This window comes from Humulus lupulus, chromosome 7 (genome assembly GCF_963169125.1).
Source record: "Humulus lupulus chromosome 7, drHumLupu1.1, whole genome shotgun sequence".
Taxonomy (NCBI): domain Eukaryota; kingdom Viridiplantae; phylum Streptophyta; class Magnoliopsida; order Rosales; family Cannabaceae; genus Humulus; species Humulus lupulus.
The window spans coordinates 199800928-199816315 of record NC_084799.1 but is presented as its reverse complement, the minus strand read 5'-3'; the positions used below and the strand labels follow the sequence as shown (position 1 = coordinate 199816315).

At 31.9% G+C, this 15388-nt stretch overlaps 1 long non-coding RNA gene across 2 annotated transcripts; it reads right to left on the bottom strand.

Moving 5' to 3' along the window:
* Nucleotides 1-8329: 8329 nt before the first annotated feature.
* On the bottom strand, nt 8330-11621 carry LOC133790116 (uncharacterized). 2 transcript variants are annotated; one of them, XR_009873909.1, is made up of 3 exons: nt 11439-11621; nt 10178-10251; nt 8330-8766 (listed from the first exon to the last, which is right to left on the bottom strand). It is a non-coding gene; the product is annotated as an uncharacterized LOC133790116 (long non-coding RNA). The 2 variants fall into 2 exon arrangements; XR_009873908.1 differs by having other exon boundaries at nt 11435-11619.
* Nucleotides 11622-15388: the final 3767 nt, after the last annotated feature.

The following is a 15388-nucleotide window of genomic DNA, read 5'->3' as shown; positions in this document are numbered from 1 at the left end:
CACAAAGACAAAGAATAATAAGAAATTTCCAAAAACAATTAGTAGAACAACATATGATATTTGCGTACCTTTTCTAATAGAACAAACATTTGGAACATGCCTCATTTGATTTTATTCGCTACTAAAAATATGCTGCAATCACCATGGAGCTCACTGAAATAGTCACATTAGCATACTAAAAGACATCATCAAAATATCTATATCTTCAAAGACAATCATTTCCAACTACTAAAAATTAAATCCATTATAGCCTTTGATTAGAACAAGCTATATAATTTTAACTCTAAAAAGACTTTGTTCTATAATTTTGTGGTTCATCTTTATAATGCATGAAATATGATGATGAATGAGGCATCACTGACACAAGTATAAATTAATAAATAAATGCAATTTCTTGTTCATTCATGAAATGAAAGATTAATTCATAAGAAAGTTCCATTAGAATATTTTTTTATTAAAAGTAGTCATCTTTAGTAGCTATACTAGAAATGGTAACTTATTAGGACAATAATAAAAAATAATGGTGGTGTTAAAGCAAGATTACACAGTGCACAAACTCCCATGCTTACACATATATATGTTAGATATTATGTTTTTCAAAATGGCTAATTGTACAATTACAAATAAGAATGAAGAATGAAAACAAAAGAGTACTGATTTTAACTCAGACTTTTCCTCAAATAGATGGTATGCAACAACACTTTGAGTATACTTTAATGACTTAATCGATGCTATAAACGTAAACACTAACCATGCCAGGTCAATAATTCAACAAGCAAGAAAAGATCTATAGACAACATATATATATACATATAAAAATTTATAAGGATAGCTCTGCCATCTTTTGCTTAAATAAAACCCCTTTATTTTTGTTTCTTTAGATATCACTCATAATGCAAAACAGGGGCAATAAGAGGAAAAAGAGAAGAAACTTGCAGATGGCATCATCTTAGGAACATGGACTCGATAAGTTAGTGCACTTTTCATCTAAACAACTGGAATGACTATTTGAACATAGTGTTCATTTTCATCAAAAAGAACATTCTAGGTTCCAATTCCTTCAAAACCCAAGTCTATGATTTCATGTTATTTCAAATATCAAGAATTCCATATTACAATTAGTATAGATATAAACTCTATAAAAATAAGTAAAATTTGTTTTGATAATTCAAACTACCACAAAGCCCTCAACAATTTTAAGAATATCAATAATAAGAAATATGTGTTCATGTCTATATGCGTGAGAGAGAAACTTGGGGAAAAGGATAGAGAAGTTAAACAAAATTTACTTACAATACTAATCCAACCACAACAGTATTAAAATTATTGAGATTAGCTTATGGGATATAGTAACAATAAAAAAGAGATAGTAATTATCATAATATTGTACAAATTAAAGGCACCAAAATCATACTTTCGCGGGTTGATTAGAGGTGAAAAGTGCAACTTTATTGATCGTAAATGTCAAAATAAGTTAAGTTTTGATTATTATTTTCATTTAATTAATATGATATATTTTATGAATGAAAATATTTGATTATAATTTAATTTATTGTTATTTTGTAGGAATTAAAGTTGCATTTTGGCATAAATAAAAGGAAAGAAGAAATAAAAAGATGAATCTGAAAATCAATTGAAAAATGGCATTTTTGAAGCCCAAAAATAGGCCCAGAATTCGGCCCAGCAAGCTCAGGCTTTTCCCTCTCTCCCAGCACCACTTGGCGCACTCAAGGCTCGCCACACGTCCGCCTGCCAGCCAACCAGAGGCCGCCACGTCGCCAGCCAGCCAACCTGCTCACCTCAAGCCCAACGTCATCCTCCTTTTCCTTCAGCAATTCTCCAGCAGCCCAAAATGTAGAGTCCAAGAACTTTACTTAGCTAAGTAGATAGTAGTATTATAGTAAAAATAGTATTATCTTTATGACTGTGGATTTTTGGCTCAGATTGGGATTTATTTGGACACTCATAGTAGTACTTGTAGATTTTCTAAGTTTAACCTATAGTTTAGGAATATTAATTTTAACCTAAGGTTTGATTAATATGACTGATATTGAGGATAATATTTAGTATACTATAAGGTTTAAATAAGAACCAATAGGATAATAGCACATGTTATGTATGGGTTTATTAATGATTAAGTATTTTGAGGATTTAATTTATTAAGGTTAAAATTTGAATACTCTAAGGTCAGTCAGCAGCTTTGAAAACGTTAGAGGGCTTAGTCAATGCTATTTACACAATTTAAATTAAGCTAAAAATGTGTAATTTCGTGTTTAAATAATCAGCATATGCCGATATATCGCAGCTATAGGGGGCGATATATTGCAGCACGAAGATACGAAAAACACAAAACGATGCACGATTGCCTTGGGCATACTGGCCCAAGCGATATACCGCCTACAGGGGGCGATATATCGCCCCTTTTAGGATAATTTGAAAGTTTTCGAAATCGTTCTCCATTCAAACCTTCAACCTCTTGATAAGTCCAACATCTTTTTGAACGAGTCTTCAGCCTCTGCTGAACGATAATTCAAATGTTTTTCACTTAAAAAGACATTATTTTTATTCAAGTTAAATATGGATCTCTTCATTCCTAAACTCTATAAATAGGACCTAGTACCCAGCCATTATTCATCTATTACTCTAAGTTCAGAGGCTGCAAGTTGCTAGGTGAGTGTGAGAGTGTAAACACTTGGGTTGGGAATCATAAGCTTATCAAACACTTGGGAAATAAGGTTTTATAGCATTTCAATTCAAGGTTTAGATTGGTCTTACAAGTCTTCAAGGTATTTCCACACTCTAGTTCATTGGTATTATTTTATTTAAGTTCTCATAGTCTTCTACTCAGCCTTCTAACCTTATTCTTTATTTTGGTTAGGAAATCTAAGAACTTGCACATAAGTTTTTGGTAAGTATATTCTCAATGGTATAGTCCTCCCATTCCTTTCATTTCTTTTCTTCAATATACTCACTCTATTACAAATGGTTTTTAGGAGTGTTCCAAAGTCCCAACTCTGTCCTTATATCCCAGTAATTTTGGTAAGGAAAATAGGATAGAATTTATATGTTATATGCTTTTTATATGTTATCTTATGGTTTTTATGTTATGAAATATGTTATGTTAAATATGTTTGTAGGCTTGAGCATATGACCTATATGACTAACAAGCCCCAAATAGATTATGGGCATATGACTTGCTTAGCTAGCAAGACCCCACTAATCTAATGGGCATATGACTTGTTTAGTCTATGGGACCCCAAGTAATAATGGCCATTATAGTATGTATGTGATATAAGTGTTATGTTATGTTTTTATGTTTGTATGAAATTTATGTATATGGACTATGTGTTAGATTTTTCCTTGCTGGGCATTAGGCTCACTCCTTTTTGTTTATATGAGCAGGAAAATAGTCTTAGTGGCGGGAAAGGTTCTAGGAAGCTTGGAGAATGTGTATTGAGGCGGAATGGATTCAAGAACCGAGCGTTTCGATTCGAGGATGTAGTTTTGTTTCTTATGGTTTTTACATGTATTTTTCCGCATTTTGTTATGTAAATCTCTTTTTAATTATGTCATGTTTTGATTTTAAAACAATGGGATCCCATATCCTAACTTGAATTTTATGTAAGTTTAACTTTTATTTTTACAAGTTTCTTAACAAAGTTATGGTCTTTTCACTTGTAAGTTTTATTAAGGATTAGTGTTTATGTATAGTTTTCGTTAATAGTCCATAAGTCTAGAGTAGTTGGGTCATTACACAAAACCAGGCCCATCTCCCTTCAAGAACACAGTTGAAGCCCAAATGTAGCCCAACACACCTCCTTCAACCTTTCAGCACCAGCCGCCTACGTGGCAGCTTTTATTATTGTTGAAAAAAAAATTAAAAAAAAACTTGTGTGTGTATTTAGTTTTTTTTTAATATTATTTTATTCTATTTTTCTCTCTTTTTTTATTTTAGTTAAAAAACAATAATAAAAAAAAAACAAACTTGAAAATATATATATATAAATTGGTTGCTTGACTATTTGTTAGTTTAGTTTTAATTTATTTCTTTTTTTATTTTAATTATTGGTTCCTTAGTTTATTGGTTGCTTATATTTGGTTAGTTTAGTTTTGTTGGTAAAATATTTCTTTTGTTTAATTTTTTTTATGTTATTTTCTATTGTTAGATTTGTATCTTTATTTTATTTATTTATTTTCTTTTTTTTGTTATTAGTTTTTTTTTAATTTTTAGGTTTTAAATCTTAAAAAACAAAAAATAAATCATAAAATACAAAAATATATATATAATAATAAAAACAAAGCTTGTTTTGTCAACATAAGCAATTTTTGCTTAAAGGCCAATTTGAGTAAAAGTTCAATCCATGCTTATTTAGTAACCTCGGGGAGTTATAGTAAGTATTGGTTGTAAGAGGACCGTTTTTATGAATTGTGACCCCTCCACAATTATCTAGCAACCTCGGGGAGTTCTAGATAAAGTGTGGGTTTTAAGTGGGACTGTTCTAAAACCCTCAAATCGACCTGGAAACAAGTAAAACAAAAAACAAATAATCAAAAATCAAAATAAAAATAAATCATACAAACAAAATTAGAAAAAAAAGAATGATGAAGAGAAGAAACGTTTCGAGATGTATTTTCCAATATATTACTCTTCATTCGGAAAAAATCATAATTCTAGTGCTACTGAAGGTACTAGCCATTTTAGGAGTGCATGCAAACTTAGTGTAAGAGAATACCGAGAACTTGAGGTCCTAGAAACTAAGTTTGAAAGAGAAAGTTACGAGGTTTCCGAGGTAGATTATGATGAACGTTATTGTGACTTTGCAAGAGTCAACCATAGGAATCATAATTCTAGTTGGACCAACGCTGTAGATTTTAGTTGGAAGCCTAAGTACAACCACCATGCACTGCCTCACATGAATTTTGAGAAAAATTTTCCTAACTTCCCACATGAACCTCCATATACTGTCTGCACTAATGCACATTCCTTAGATGACACTTTACACACATTTATAGAGGAGCAAAGAGAATTCAATAAACAATTTGTGGAAGATTTTAGGGAAACTAGTACTCAAATTTCATAATTGACCAACGCTATTATTTTACATAATTCAAGTCAATTCTCGTCCCAACCTGAGGCCATAATACCATCCCCTACTCCCAGTTCTAAACCCGATGAGGATAATGCTATTACCATTTGGAGTGAAACTCTTTCCCATACCGCAATTCTTCCAACCACTCCAACGAAAAATGAGAGCTATCATACTGATGTGATAGACTTAATCGTTGAGGAAATCATACACATATTTGCAATTACACATTCACCAAATTTCCTCCACGATTTTGAACCCGAACATTTTCTATATCCTGAAAATGTTACTAACGCTTTTATTTTTGAGACGCAGGATAAAAGAAAATTCATTTTCGATGCAGGATAGTACGCAAATATGCAGTTGGTAGACTTACCTGAGAGCGATGCTTTTGTCTACCAAAGACTGGTCAGGTTTTATCTTTCCTTTTAGTGTGCTTTATTTTAATTTGTGTCTTTATTTTATGTTGCGAATTTTACTTTTTGGGGTTTAGTTGTTGGTTATTATATTCCCTTTTTCTCGCACAATGAGCTTAAAGTTAGACATTGAGGACAATGTCTCATTTAAAGTTGGGGGTAGTATGCATATTCATGCGTTGAAATATATTTTCATTACCATTTTGAAATTTTGAGTTAATTTTTTGCAAAATTCATGACAACAAACTCTTGGTGAGATAGTTTTTGCTATTTTTACTATTAGGAAGTAATTTTTAAGAGTAATTTCATGCACAACTAAACATTGAAAAAAAATACACACATTCAATTGAGAAAAATTATAAAGTTTAAAATTTTAATTTTTGTGAGATGTGAGAATGAGAAAACAACTTTGAAAACTTCTATTGATCATTTGAGTTGGTAAAATTAATTTTTGGGATTTAAAATATGACATTTACTAGAGGGATAATTTTTGTTTTAAAGAGCCTATGTTGTATTGTAATTTCCTTTTAAATTTCTTGTATTTTTATGTTGTCTCTTGTAAAAAAAAATATAGAAAAAAAGGAAAATAAGAATTATATTAAAAAAATGAATGAAAAAAAAAGAGAACAATAGCAACATTTTTCATCTTTATCTCTTGTAGTTTTGTTGAAAAAAAAAAATTGACAAATAAAAAAAATATCGACATTACTACATTTGTTTTCAATTTATGTCATCAAAAACAAAAACAAAAGAAAAAAAGTTTGTGTATTTTATTTTTTGTTTTGTTATTTATTTTGGCTCTTAATATCATTTTGTAAAATCCCGAAGGTTCTTATGTCATTTAGATTCTAATTAATTGATTAGCCTATCTTTTGATCAATATTCGTTAACATTGTTTGTCCTAAAATGATAACATCAATTTTTTAGTGTTAATTGATTAATTTCCAACTCCAAGAGTGTCAACCTTCTCTCATAAAAATACTTTCAATACCTTTGTGAGGATTTGGAGTTGAGACTTTATTCTTTGGTAATTTTTCAAAATTATTTGTGTTGTAAAGAACAGTATGGTTGGGTGCACACACACAAAATTCTTGAATTACAACTTTGAAAGTTTTAAATAGCATTTTCTAAATTTTCACTAAAAATTTTGTTAAATGATTTTGCATAATTTAGCTCAATAATTCATCTTGGTAATAATTTTTATCCGTTTGAATTGCTAGGGACTAGCAATAAGCTAGTTGAGGGTTGTGATTAGAAGTGAAAAGTGAAACTTTATTGATCTTAAATGTCAAAATAAATTAAGTTTTGATTATTATTTTCATTTAATTAATATGATATATTTTATGAATGAAAATATTTGATTATAATTTAATTTAATGTTATTTTGTAGGAATTAAAGTTGCATTTTGGCATAAATAAAAGGAAAGAAGAAATAAAAAGATGAATATGAAAATAATTTGAAAAATGGCATTTTTGAAGCCCAAAAATAGGCCCAGAATTCGGCCCAGCAAGCTCAGCCTTTTCCCTCTCTCCCAGCACCACTTGGCGCACTCAAGGCTCGCCATGCGTTCGCCTGCCAACCAACCCGAGGCCGCCACGTTTCCAGCCAGCCAACCTGCTCACCTCCAAGCCCAACGTCATCCTCCTTTTCCTTCAGCAATTCTCCAGCAGCCCAAAACCAGGCCCATCTCCCTTCAGCAACACAGCTGAAGCTCAAATGTAGCCCAACTCGCCTCCTTCAACCTTTCAGCACCAGCCGCCTACGTGGCAGCTTTTCATTGGCTGGAAATGGGTCAATGGACCAGCTGCCACCAGCCACCAGCCACCTTCAACCCATATTTTGTGGGTATTGGGCTTTGCAACATTGCCATTTTGAGCTTTAAAGCTCATCTTTTTTGGTGTTGTTGAAAAAGGGCATTTTGATCATATACCAAAATAACTAGGTTAATATTTATAATAAGATTTGATTTTTCAAAATCATATTTTATTATTATTATTTCAAATTTATTTTGTAAATCTCATTTTGTTGTTTAATTTCTTTTTAATCCTTTTCTCCCTCTATAAATAAGGACTCTTTCTTCACATTTTCTATGTAATTTTTAGGTAGCAAAACTCTACCAAATTTTAGTCTCATTTCTCATATTTTCTCTCTAGAATTTCATGAGAATGTCTAGCATAATAGGCTAACCTGCTTAGGAAGGTTAGGATGATCCTATATGCACTATGACTTTGTTTGGTATTTTTGATTCACAATGTACTTAAAGCTTATATATTTGAGTGATTGATATTCTTTCATCTCTATCTCTTCATCTTATTATTTTTATTTATGTTTACTAATAGTATATAGATTTTGTCAAGCACTATCTATGTATTATCAAATTAGTGAAAATAATATAGATAATATCTTTATCATTTTCTCCATCTCATTCATATATATTTACTTTTACTAAAATCTATATAGAATTAGTCATGCTCTTTCTATGTATTTTATAAATAGTAAAAGTAATATTTGTGTTAGGTTTTATGTCCAATCTTTTATTGCATTATTGCCAATGGTATAATGTCATTTTTAGATTTCTCATAAGATTTATCCCATCCTTCCATGGTAAAGAATATTAATCACTTGAATGTATTTTTGTGAAATATATTTGTGTTTCAATGTTAAATCTTCCAAATGAATAGTTGGGATGTGAACTATACATTTGTGTAATTTTTGTGAATCAAAGATCCAAATAAATAAGTATGCATATTGATGACTCTTGATCATTCCTATTTGTTACTTATTGTTACATCACACTTTATTCTATCTTCATTTCTAATCTTTAAATTTCAAAAACAACAAAAATATCACTTGTTTTATTTGCCTCATATTATTTATCTCTAACCTTTATTTATTGATTACTTTACTTCTTTGCCTCCTTGTGGAATCGACCGCCCGATCTATACTACAACCACCGCTAAATGGAAGTCACGTTTGGGCGTTAAACACGGGTCAAATTTTGTGATCAATATATGCAAGGGATAGTGAAATAAAGAATTTGATCACTTGATTGTAGAGTGCAGAACAATAAAATAATAGATCTCATAAATTACTATAAAGTAAAAAATGGTTTAGAATCACAAAAGAATACAATATTTTGATCTCAAAAACCAACCTTCAAACCTTCAAAATCAAATTCAAGCGTGCCCTTTCTTAATTAGAATGGTGTATTGAAAGCATCACAGGAAGTATCATCCAAAGAAGCTATAGTTATAACATCAATCTGAAAGGAGAATAAAAGATTTAAATCACAAAAAACAGTTAGTGATTTTAAATTAGACATTTTCTATTATTCATAAAATAAGTTCTAAATAAATAACTAGCCTACACTAACCTTCAAAATTAAGACCCTAATACATGATACATGATACAAACTTACAAACATAACAAAGGTATGCTTAGAAGTTCATATCCCAATCTAGGGAAGGTCACAAGAGATTTAGAGAGATACACTGAGATGAGGGAGAGTAGTGAGGGAAATGTCGAAGATTATATATATATATGATCAGAAAACATGGCTCGTGAATGAAGTGATTCTAAAAAAAAGTATAGTAAAAAAAAAAATCAGCTAAACTTCATTTTTTTTCAAAAAAAAAAACATGTAAAAGTATATTTGTTTCTAACTCAATATGATGTAGTTTCAATTAGTTTTGTATCAAGAAATAATAGTAGAAAAAAAGAAAGATGATGTATATATAAAAATTGGCCTGTAAAACAAATTCAGTTCACTCATACAAAGCCTTATAATTTTATTCAATCAAGTTCTTCACAATCACATGTCTTGAAAAAGAAGAAAGAATATATATATATATATATTAAAGAAATAAACCCCAAACAAAAATATGAAAAATCTTGTTTCTTTTATAGTCTATAAATATATGGATATTTTGTTAACAAATATATACTCATAAAATTTAATAACACAACTAATCATGTGTTCGTAATAATTCAATTCAATTGAAATTTGTGATTTCTAAAAAAAGATGGCTTTTATCTATTACATATCAATAAAAAATATGCTAAAACCATCTCATGTAAAAAACCATACAAAATAAACTATGTATTTAACACCTACATAATTATGTATATGTTCAAGAAATTTGTTATAAATATTGATATTAATAAGTCTTACAATCTGTAATACCAACAACACATTTATTTATTTAATTTTTTTTGAGAAGACAACACAATAAAATTTGAATTAACATAAATAAATAAATATATATATATATACTCAAATGTGATGGAGAGATACATAAATGAATAAACAATCTACAAAATGGTAAGATATAAAAAAAAATTAGAATGGAATACCCATAAATGTAATCAATTAAATAATGCTCAAGTCAAGACTGTAGAAAATATCATCTAATAAAAAGACTATAGAAGATAAGAATGAAAGGTTGGGAACCACACAGGTAAAAAGTAATATAGATGTCTTTTGGAGCGACAACACATATACATAAAGTAATTGTGTGTCATGCATGTGATTCATGTGAACAAATAACCTAATTTAGAACACATTTTTATGCTCTCTTGCAATGTCAGATCAGATAAAGGCGGGTAGGGGACAGATAAGATTAAGACAACAACAGATAAGTATAACATCATAAAGATGAGTGCAGAGTACTTACACTTCTTGAATGGAATTGAAATATATTGAAGTGTCGGGTAAAACGAGAAAGAAAAAAGTGAGTAAAGCATAAACCTGTTAAAGACACAAAAATTCACAAGGGTCAGAAACATTGTAAAGACACAATACAAACAAGCATTATATAATCATTCAAGAACAAAAGTAAACAGAACACAAAACTATAAATGAAATAATTCAATGTGAATCAAACAATTAAAAAAATTTCAAAGTGGGTCAATGAAAACATGTTTGTATATAAGTACACTAATAAAACACCAAAGATGAATCACATTTCTCACTGGGGCTATAAAGATGATTCAAATAATATATCTTTAATAAGTGGGTTCAGTGTAAGTCATCATGTGGTTGTATATATGCAAAGCGACAAGATCAATGGCTCCACCAAGAACGATTATAATCCATTAAATGGTGCAACAAATTTCATATACATTTTCTAGAACAAACCATTAAGCAAAAGGAATACACAGATAAAAACCTAGCAGGGGATATACATAGATAAAGATATTTCATTTCTTTAGTTTGTTGAAGAATTCAAATTGGTTTTCAATTTAATATTTAAACAAGAAACAAATTTCAAACATTAAAAGGAAAAGAGAAAATTTTGAGCAAAACATTTGCTTTCCTTGTACGAGAGATTACCGAGGAAGATTTAAAAGCATGAAAGAGATTAAAGGTGTCATTTTGTTAAAAGAAAAAGTGAATTAATTAAATATTATGAAATTATCTTTCATACAAATACAAAGTAAATACAACCTAGAAAGTATAAACAACAAAGATCAAATTTTCAGTATAGGAAATCTTTTTGTGTCAATCATTTAAATATGCAAAGAAATCTAAGAAGGCATACATGACACCGAATAAAACATACCAATAGGAAAATAAAACTATTATGTTATAGCAAACCAGATCTATTAGTATCACCTCTATAAAACAAAAACCCATGTCATTAAATAATGCAAATATAAGATAATCAACTTTATAGATAGAAAAAAAATTTCATGTATCTCTCGAAGGAAACCACTATATGATTCTCTACAGTGACTAAAAATATCCATGAATAAATGGGACACTAATATAGACCAAAACTCATAGCTAGCCAGTAGTGGCGATAGATTACCCCAAAGAAAATAGCATATACATCTCAACCATCCTATAGCACAACCATAAACTAGAAATAAGATAATAGATCTGAAAAACAAGTATTCAAATATGTAATCAAATTAGGAATCTAGTGTACCTACACAGGGTATCAACCAGATCTGAACTTAGGGAGAATGTCCATGTTGTTGAATCATACTCAACTTCAAGGTAAGCCCCATATTTCCAGAAGAACGTCGTCTCTGAGAAGCTAAATTAATATGGTTGTCATTTTTGTTTCACTACTAATGCTCTCTTTCTTTCTTCTTTATTTTATTTTATTTTACATGTGAAAAAAGTAGAGAGAGACTATACTATAGTCAGACCAAAATGCTTGTTATTTCAATTTAGCGGGAGTTCCTAAAGGTGCCGCCTTTTTTTCATTTGGTTTTGGACTTTACCGCTTTTTAACAACCCTTACTATAATACGATTTAAATAGTCTTATCTTCTTGTGTTGTGGAAAGATGTATTTGGTGTAGTGACGTTTTTTTATCGCCGTAGATTGCTACACATACAGACCTACAGTGATGTCGTTTTGACGATGACATGTCATCGCTGTACATCTACAACGACGAATTCTTGATCTACAGCGATGACAATCGCTGTAGAGTATTTTTTTTGTAGTGTCATTTGTAAAGGGACACAAATTTGTACTGAGAAGAGACTCTACCAAATTACTTTTAGTCGAAGCTTTGAGAGAGTGTTTTTAATAACAATGACTCGTAGACATAGGCAGATTTAAACTGCTAAACCATGTTAAAATTCCCTAACTTCTTCTATTTTCTTTAAATCAATGTTTAGTGCTCCACATAATTAAGTTGATGAAAAACGACATCAACAATATTTATATTTGTTTTTTAAATTCTATTTATTTTATGATTGTGTTTTTATTTGTTTTCTTTTTCATTTTAAGGTTTTTTATTTTTATCTTATTTTTTAGTTTTTTATTTCTGTTTAAATTTGTTTTTTTGGTTTATTTATTTATAGTGTTTTTAATATTTTTTATGTTTTTATTTTTTTATTTGTTTTAGTATTTTTGTATTTTTCTTGTTTCTCTTTTGTATTTTTTTTTATGTTAAAATGATATTGTTACACCAAAATTTCGAGATTAAATAGATAACCTCAAAATGTAGGCTCGAAAAGGTTAAGCTCGGGATTTACGTCAGCAGTACACTTACACGAACTGTTAAATGGTTCTAGATCTGTTATTAGCCCTCGAGCAAGAGTCATAGCTTTCGAGCATGAATTGCTGGCTCGAAGATACCAACCTTCTCTGAGTAATGAATTCGACCCAATTAGTGGATGAGGAAGAGCCTACAACTAGAATGATGAGCTCAAAGCATGGCTAGTCTCGAAAGCGCGTCAGCACAACAATCGAGTTTAATGAAGCATTTATCACATGGAAAAGTTGTTCGGAAATCCCTATTTCTTAGGGATTTGTTAAAACTGTGTATTGAATCCCTATTATCATAGGATATTATGTAATTAATGCATTTAACGTATTTATTTTAAATTTTAATATTTGATTGTATTTTTCCTAAATTGGGGGAAATATATTTGTTACACCCAGATTTCGAGATTGAGGAATTATGATCCCAAAATCTAGGCTCGTTAGGTGTAAGCCCGAAATAAGCACAGTCGCCATATGATCCTTCAGTCACAATTTCGCTCTAAATGACGACCTCATGAGCTCGAGGAATGTGTAGCCTCGAAGATGCTCCGAGCTTATGAGGTAAGCTCGCAATAGCAAGGGTTCAACACTTGTATATATTTCCTGATGCATCTCTTGCCCTAAGACAAGATGGTTCAAGCTCGAGAAGTATAAGCTCAAATGTGATGACTTCGTCAATGGTTACTTGTTCTGAGCATAAGCGAAGTAAGATGGTGAGTTCGTGATAGACAAATAGTCTCGGAGGATTAATGGACTTTATATCTGAACTAATCAGTTACGTGTGAATATATTTATTGTTGTAGAATCCCTGTGTTTAAGGGATATTATGTAATTTGTTAACCAATCCAACGTTTTATGGGCTATTACCATGTACGTAGCAAATAATGCATTAAGTGGCATTATATTATTTGATTCGTAGAATATCTTCCCGAAATATGTGGGAACGAATTCTAAAACCTTCACTATAAATAGAGAAGGAAACTTCATTTGTAAAGGACCGAAATCTGGAGATCTTGAGAGAAAATTCTGGGCAACTATTCTTTGAAAGTTACAAGAAGACTCTCAAGCGCTTATAACACAGACTCGTGGACTAGGCAGATTTAACTATTGAACCACGTAAAAAGATCCTGTTTTCATCTTCTAATTTCATTTCCTTTGATATATTCTTGTTTAATTGCTCTCCTTTTTAAGTTGACAAAAAACTACATCAACAGTTTGGTACTTTCATTGAGAGCCATTAAATAGTTTGTGAGTCTGTTTAGTCAGAGTGCCTATCGAATTAATTAGCAATGGATGCAAATGATCCCAATATACATGAGGAGGAAATTCTAGATGAAGATGAATACCCTGACGCCGTGGGAAGCATCCTATGGTGAATTATGATCTCGATGAGAGGAGTGACTCGTCTAACTCCAGGGGACCACCTGCCCCCAGGTCCGATGAGGATATGTACTACAATTTCGAGAGATATGCCCCAATCATGGAACTCGAGAATCACCAATTGCGTAAACAGTTGGCAGAAGCTACAAAATGCAATGAAGAGCTAGCCAAACTAGCTGTTGAAGCACAGGCGGCTCAGGCCCCACCTCCGCAAGATACCCAGGCTCTGTCTCCGTGGAACGCTCAGGTCCCACCTTGTAGGCCTAAGGGGCGACCTCGTAAGAACGCGGCCCCCGGAAGGGCGGAGTAAGCTCTGCCACCAGCATCGCATCTAGTTCCATCGAGACCCCGGAGAAGTAAATGGGCTAAAAGGTGCTGCCAACCAAACTGCAGAGGCACAAGCAGGAATAGGGAATAACCAAGCCCCCTCAGTGGCTCGGGTCCAAAATCCTGGTGCCTCGCAGAATGTACCAGAGCCTGATCGGGCGAATTTGGGGTCATCTAGCCCCACAATGGAAGGCAGGCACCTTCTCCAATAAGGCACCCGTTGTTGCCAATAAGGCACCCTTCACTAGGTCGGAGGGTTCCATGACTGGCTCACCAAGATAGGGATAGGTGAGCTGGGCGTAGACATGGAAATGAAGAAGCTGCTCGAGAGCGTAGGGCTCCTCATCCTACGAGGAGACCGACAAGAAACCCATCTCGTAATAATCATGCAACAAGCCATGGCAGCGAAAGCTCGGATTACCCTAGGTCCGTGAGTATATATAACATGGAGCCCGAAAATGCCAGAAATCGAGTAGATCACCCAGATCTACGGGAACATTTAAACCATAATCGAGGACGTGATAATCCCCGTAATCCAGATGTACAAGATCATCTGAACGGTCGCAAGCAGCCAATTTATAATCCTACATCGAGACGGGGAATTGGAGTTGTAATCAACGAAAACAAGTTCCCTCTGATCCTGGCCAGGCCTCCTGTAGATCTAGTCCAATAGAGGATTGATCAGTTGGAGAGAGCATTCAGGCTCCTGTAGATTAAACGGAGAATTGGTACCGCGATCTTGGAATGGTGAGCATCTCGACGTTACTATCAATAATGTAGGGATGATGTCTCATTGTAACCAAGCATGTCTGTGTTTGCAAAATTTATATTAATAAAATATTTGATTCTAATCAACAGTCATTCTCATTCTTATATTTTGAATTTTTTGCAAACTCTGTTAATTTAATAACCTATGGTCACACTCATAGGATATTAAGGGGGGCATCAGTGGTATACATACCATAAGTTTGAAAAAATAAATAACATTAAAATGTCTGGACAATTAACCCGAAATATAAGTTACAAGTATATGCTCGAAAGGAGTGTTTGGACATAACCAGACATGCGAGCTAAAGTAATTTGGATGTAACCAGATTATTTAGAAATGAGTGTTTGGATATAACCAGATACACGAGCTAATATGATCTAGACATAACTAGATTAAAAGTATATAA